This window comes from Elephantulus edwardii, unplaced genomic scaffold (genome assembly GCF_000299155.1).
Source record: "Elephantulus edwardii isolate Elephantulus edwardi_28Jun2011 unplaced genomic scaffold, EleEdw1.0 scaffold00044, whole genome shotgun sequence".
Taxonomy (NCBI): Eukaryota; Metazoa; Chordata; class Mammalia; order Macroscelidea; family Macroscelididae; genus Elephantulus; species Elephantulus edwardii.
In genome coordinates this window covers 8,122,938-8,130,310 of record NW_006399794.1, presented here as the reverse complement: position 1 = coordinate 8,130,310, position 7,373 = coordinate 8,122,938, and positions in this window count along the sequence as shown.

Sequence of the window (7,373 nt, the reverse complement as noted above, 5' to 3'; positions counted from 1 at the left end):
TTGTCAATCTGCCCAGTGCTGAGAATCTGTTTTCTTGATGTTGAGCTTCAGTCTATACCAAAGGCAGTGTTTTACCTTCTGCAGCAAATGCTTCAGGTCCTCCTCAATTTCAATAAGCAAGGTTTTGTCATTTGCATAATACAGGTTGTTAATGAGTCTTCCTCCAATTCTGATGACACATTCCTCCTTATAAAGCCCAGTCTCCCAGATTATCTGTTCTGCATATAGCTGAAAAGGTGTGGAGACAGGATACAACCCTGATGACACACATCTTTAATGATTTTGAACCATGTGGTGTTTCCTTGCTCTTGTTCTGTCCACTGCCTTCTGGTCCAACTATAGGTTTCACATAAGCACAATCAAGTGTTCTGGGATTCCCATTCTTCTGAGTTAGCCACAGTCTGTTGTGATCTACACAGTCAAATGCCTTGCCTTTGCATAGTCAATAAAACATAGACATTCCTCTGGTATTCTCTGCTTTCAGCAAAGATCCATCTAACATTGGCTGTAATTTGCCTATTGCCATGGCCTCTTCTAAGCCTAGTCTGCATACCTGGCAGTTCTCTGTTGATGTGCTGTTCCAGTTGTTTTTGGATAATTTTCAGCAAGATCTTGCTTGAATGTGATATTAATGATATTGTTTGATAATTTCCACACTTGGTCGGGTAACCATTTTTTTCTCTTAAGTTTCAACTCTATTCACATATTAAAGGAATGGAAATAGTTCATACTAGCAGCAGAAAAAAAAAACCCTTTTTTACTGGAATTGTAGGAATTCTGAAGAGTAGAAATAAACTTAAATGAAATGCAGAAATAAAGTAAGTTCTACAGCTGTTGTGTGATTCTTCTTTTATGTTCAGTGAAATATGTCTTGAGAAAACTCCAGAAATACATCATACTGGTGAGTTAAAAAAATTTAAAACAACTTCCAGGAAGTACCACTTCTCTGAACTAAGAAGGCCATAAATGTTACAAGTATTTGATATACTAAAATAGCAAACTAAAAGGATTATATTAGCAAATGGATTCTATGACTTCAATAATAACATATATTTTAATGATTTCTAGTGGAATAAGCACCCCACATACAACTAATATATTTGGATTATCTCCTTCGTGTTTACTTTGGGAAGATTTAGCAACAAAGCTGTAATATTTACGAACTTTACTGGGGTAAAAGGGATTTTTGGAAGTCTCTTTGCCCAGTCTTGGGTAGTTTTCTCACATGCATACCCTAATAAGTTTTTGATCAATTGAAGTGAGCCTTCTGATGATGCTTAAGTTCTTTCTTTATAGTATTCTTCCCACTGGTACTCAGTCTGCAAACACTAATGACCTCGTTCCTTTCTTGACGTGGTATCTTTCAGGTTGTGCCTAAATTTTTCATACTCCATGTCCAGAGAGTTGTACCCTTTCCACCTGCTTTTTCTTCTGCACCCCGTTGTTGTTGTTGTTATGTGCCATTTCATCACCTGGGACTCATAGTAACCCTGTGTACAATAGCTCTGAACCCTGCCCTATTCTGAGCCAATCTCACTGTCTCCGACATACTTATCCCCATTGTCCCAATTATCCATTTCATCCATGGCCCTCTATTGCACTTTCCTTCCACCTTTCAAAGCATGATGTCCTTCTCCAAGGACAGCCACTCCTTTGGACATGCCCAAAGCATGTGAGATGGAGCTTCAAAATCCTTGCCTTCAAGGAGCAGCTTGGTTTCATCCTCTCCAGGACAGATCTATTTGTTCTCTTGGTAGTCTGTGATATGTTCAGTATTCTTCTCCAGCACCACAACTCAAAAAATTTTATTCATTTTCTATCATCCTTAGTCAGTGTCTAGTCACCTGATGCATAGCAAGTAATTGTAAAAACTTAGATCAGGTGCACCTTAGTCTGTAGAATTACAGTGTTGCTCTTCAGCACTCTGAAAAGGTCCCTGACAGCAGATTTCCTTTCCTTTTTTTTTAGATTTTAATGAAAGTTTATTAAGAACTTGGATTTGTTACACATTTTTCTCCCTGCCCCCCCAACCCCCCAGTTTGCTTTTTTCTTTGGAAAAAAAAGTTCTTTCATTATTATACAGTCACCCCCGACTCCCCCTACCCCCGGACCAGTTCACTTTACTTTTTTGAACTCTGATCATGCCAATAATACCTAATCATATATTCCTTTTAAACAATTCTCTCCCTCATCTGTTTCAATGTTGTATACATTATTTATCCCATCTTTTCTTCATTTCCCCCCAACCCACATATCAGTCCTGTTCTATAACCATGGCATTATGCTGATTTTCTTAACGCAATTTGTTTTTTGGTTTCCTCGCTGTTGGTGCCAAGAGTGTTGTTTGTGGAAACAAGGAAGCTGAAATTGTTAATTATCTCAATGTTTTCTCCATCTTTCATAGTGTTGCCATTGGCCTAGTGGTAAGAATGTTTTCTTGATGTTGAGCTTCAGTCCATATTGAAGACTATAGTCTTTGACCTGTGGCAAACACTTCAGGTCACTTTTCTAGGGTTTTCCTTTGGCTACAAGGTTATCCCTGGGCACAGGTTGTGTTCAGAGCAAATGGCCCCCATCTTTAGTGATCCTTCATTCTCTTAACAGACATGTAAGTCTTTTTTATGGCCTTGAATTTGATTCTATATTTTTCTTCCAATTTATTTAAAATCTGCTGTGGTCCCAGTTGTGGTGCTGGAGAAGAGTATTGACCACCAAGAGAACAAAGAGATCTGTCTTAGAGATGGTGAAACAAAATTTCTCCTTGGAGGCAAGTATTTTTGAAGCTCCATCTCACATTCTTTGGGAACCTGGCTAAGATGGACCAGTCCTTGTAGAAGGGAAGGGAGAAGGAGACAGTACAGGAGAGGAAAACCATGGATGAGGTGGTTTGACACAGCAGTTAGGGTAATGGGGGTAGGTATGTTGGAGTTGGTGAAACTGGCTCAGGGTAGGACAGGGTTCAGAGCTATTGTGCATAGGGTCGCTATGAGTTGCAGGTGACTGGATAGCACATAATAATAACAACAATGTGGTCCCAGTCACAGTGGTTGGTAATAGTTGCTAGTCTTAGAGTAGTGGATGCTGTGGTTCCATGATACATTGGTTCTTTGGACTGTTTCTTGAGTCTTTTAGTTTCTTTACTCTTATTAGTTCTGGGTAAATATGGACCAATACATATCTTAGATAGCTTATTACAATCATTTAAGTCACTGCTGACTGCAAAAGTCATAGAATATTGTCTTTGTGAGCTTTGTGTTATGCCTCTATTTTTGCTATTTTTTGGGTAGTAATACAGCAGTTGACTTTTCTTCTTGCCCTTAAATGTGTACTATTTAATCGCTGATCATTTTTTAACTTTGAGGTTTGTGTAATGTAGTGAATCTTCTGTTCAAAATGTCTTTCATAGGCCATTCCCCTTGACTGCCACATGGCCATATAGGAACATGCAAATGTGTTATTCTAACAATGAGAGGATTGGCTAGTTTTGCCATTCTGTTAGGTTTATATTGAACAGGTTCAGCAGCAGAAATTTGGGGGTCTTACTCCAAGCAAGAAAGAAGAAACAAGAAAATAAAGCACATGTCCTTTGGGGCCAGAGAGTCCTGAACCATTTATTTAGACCAGGGTCTACAGGAGAGCAGCAGCAAATGTGGTGAAGAACCATACGACCAGTATGAGACATATCTGACCCCACAAATCAAGAAACGGGGCTTTCACCCACTCTTGCTGAACTGACTTGGGGGAATAGGTGCCATAATTGGCAGAAATTGAGGATTTCTACCAACTTTTGCAGAATTAAATTGACCAAACATGTAATCAAGTTGCATGAGTAGTAATTGCAGGCTGGAATGCAAAAGATAGAAACAGAAAAAGGAGTGCTAATCAGAAATCATAAAGGTTGTGATAGAGATGAGGCAGGAGATAGATTGAATTATGTGTACACATCAACATGTAATGATTTGTACATTACAGATACCTTCTTTACAAAACCCAAATGGCAATGAACCTCATCAAGTGGACAACAAAGGGATTAAATTGACTTAAGTTTGTGACAAGAAATCCCTAGAGAACCTTCAAACCAAGGAAAGTTCTTACTCTGGAAGAGACCATCAGTTACTCATCACTAATAAATATCACACAAGGTTGCCGCTAGCCAATGTCAGGTGTAACTTGGCTGAGAGCAGAGAATACCAGAAGAAGTATTATCTGTGTTTTATCACTGATTATGCAGATGTATTTGACTGTGTGGATCCCAGAAAATTGTGGCTAACATTGAGAAGAATGAGAATCCCAGAACATCTGATTGTCCTCATATGAAAACTATACTTGGACTAGCAAACAGTCCTCAGAAGAGAGCAAGGAAACACTGCATGGCTCAGGATCAGAAAAGGAGTGCATCAGGATGCATCCAATTTCTAGAAATTTTCAACATATATGCAGATCAGATTATTCAGGAGGCTAGACTTTATGAGAAGGAATGTGGCCTCAGGATTGGAGGAAGACTCATCAACGGCCTACATTAAGCAGATGATAAAACCTTGCTTGCCAAAACTGGGGGAGGCCTGAAGTATTTGCTGCAGAAAATCAAGAACTGTAGTCTTTGGTATGAACTGAAACTCAACATCAAGAAAACAAAGATTCTTACCACTGGGCCAACTGATAGCACCATGATAGATGGAAAAGATATTAAAGTTGTTAACAATTTCAGCTTACTCAGCTCCACAATCATCACTCTTGGGACCAGCAGTCAGGGAATCAAAAAACAAATTGCATTGGGAAAATCTGCTGTCAGGGACCTCTCTGAAGTGCTAAATAGTAATGTTGGCAGTCCAGAAACTAATACGTTCCTGATTCAGGCTCTGGTCTTCACAATTACCTGCTACACAATAGAGAACTATACAGTAACTAGGTATGACAGAAGAATTGATACTTTTGAGTTGTGGTGCTTTAGAAGAGTATAGAACATACACCACGGACCTCCAATAGAACAATCAGATCTATTATGGACAGGGTGAAACCAGGCTGCTCCTTGGAGGAAAGGATTTTGAAGCACTGTCAGGCATGTGGCCAGGAGGGACCAGTCCTTGAAGAAGGTTATTATACTTTGTAGGGTGGCAGGACAGTGCAGGAGAGATGCATATGGTCAGTGAGTTGTACTTGGCTTTGAGGGTACCTAACAACAGTAAGGGAATGCTGAAGCTTTGGTGGCCTAGAGGTAAAAACACACCCTTTAATCCCAAAGGTACAGGGTTCAGATCCACCAGCTACTCCACGGGAAAATAATGAGCAATTTGCTTCCATATAATTTACTGCCTCCAGGTTTTGGGGCCACCAGCTGCTCTGTGAGAGAAGGATGGTCAGTCTCCTCCCATGTGATTAACTGCCTCTGAAAACCCAGTGGGTCAGCTGTGGGTCAATTCTGACTATGGTACACAATAAAAACAACAAACCCCGCTAAAAGGGTCAGACAAATGTTGATTCCAACTCACTGACACACAACACAGCCAAGAAGGCACTCTGCTGGCATTTTGTTATTAGGTGCTGTCAGTATGACTCATAGCAGCCCTATGAATAGTGTATATGAACCCCGTCCTGTCCTGTGCCAACCTCACATTTCCTGACACACTAGAGCCCATTGTGTCAGTCACTGGGACAGTCCACCTAGTTGAGAGTCTTCTTTCCTTTTAATGATTCTCCATCTTTCCAAGCATCATGATCCTCTTCAAGAAAACAGCCCTTTCTAGCAACATGACTCAAGTATGTAAGGCAAAGACTCATCATTCCTTGCCTCCAAAGAGCAGTCAAGCTGCACTCTCTCCAAGACTGTTGACATAGTCCCAGGGAATTATGTTGCTAACTCAAGACATTTCTCTAGTAGTTCAAATCCACCAGCAGCTGGCTCTTCAGGAGAAAGACAATCATCCTCCCACACAATTTTACAGCTTCCAAAAACTTGGTGGGAGGTCAACTAACTTTAAGTTAGCTCCAATTAAATGGCAATGAATGAGAGGATTTTTATTCATGTAGTGCTGTAATGAGAATCCTTATAACATCCTTATAATTAATATTTGATTCTAATTCATTCCTAATACTTAATTTCATGTTAAAGAATAACAGTTCTTTAAAGATTCTTTCTAAAACCCCTCTCATTATATTGCAGTTAAGAGGAAAATATAGTGTGGCTATTCAGCTTTACTAAATATACTGAAGATCCTTGGTTAAGAAACAGAGTTTATATTTGATTGCTAACCTAAAAAGAAGCCTATCTAGTAGTACTGAGGAAGAAAAGACCTAGTAATCTGTTGCTGTTAGATTTATAGCCAAGAAAACTATGGGGCACTTTCACTGTGCAGCAACATGTGGGCGTTCTGAGTTGGGATTAACTCAGCAGCTAACAACAAATAATGCCAAATTGCTTTCTAAATATGGAAACTTCAATATATACTTTGCACAGTCATTATTGTAAATAGCTACTTTTTACCTCATTTTCTTCTCTTGTTATTACTTTATTTTCTTTTTAATCTGGTGGATGCTTTGCTCAATGTTAAAACCTATCCCCTGGTTGTGGAATAGGGAAGGAAGCTCTATATCTGTCTTGCAACTGTCCTGGCAGCTCTTTGGAAGAGCTCCCTCTAGAATCTTTAGTTAGATACAGCCTACCCTGATTATCTGTCTCCCAAAGCTATTACATGATGTGATTTGGTAGCCATTGTTAAATTTCCAAGAATTTAGCACATGCTTACCTTGTAAGGTCAAAGACCACTGCAGCCTTCAGTATGGATTGAAGCTCAACATCAAGACAACAAAGATTCTCACCACTGGACCGATTGGCAGCATCATAATAGATGGTGAAGAGATTGAGATTGTTGACAGCTTCAGTTTTGCTTGGTTCTACAATCAACACTCTTGGTACCAGCAACCAGGTAAAAGACAAATTGCATTGGGAAAGTCTGCTGTCAGAAACCTCTCCAAAGTACTGAAGAACAAAATTGTCGGTCTGTAGACCAAGGTGCATGTGATACAGGCCATTGCCTTTGCAATTACTCGCTATGCATCAGAGAGCTGAACAATGGCTAGGGATGATAGAGAGTTGATGCCTTGAGCTGTGGTGCTGGAGAAGAGTATTGAATATACTGTGGACTGCTAGGAGAACAAACAAGTTCATCCTGGAGTGGGTGAAGCCAGGCTGCTCCTTGGAGTCAAGGATTCTGAAGCTTCATCTGACATACTTTGGACAAGTTGCAAGGTGGGATCAGTCCATGGAGAGGGACGTGATGTTTGAGAGGGTGGAAGTACAGCACAGGAGAGAAAGACCCTCAGTGAGATGGATTGATTCAGTCACTGGGGTAATGGGGATAGGTGGGTCAGACAGA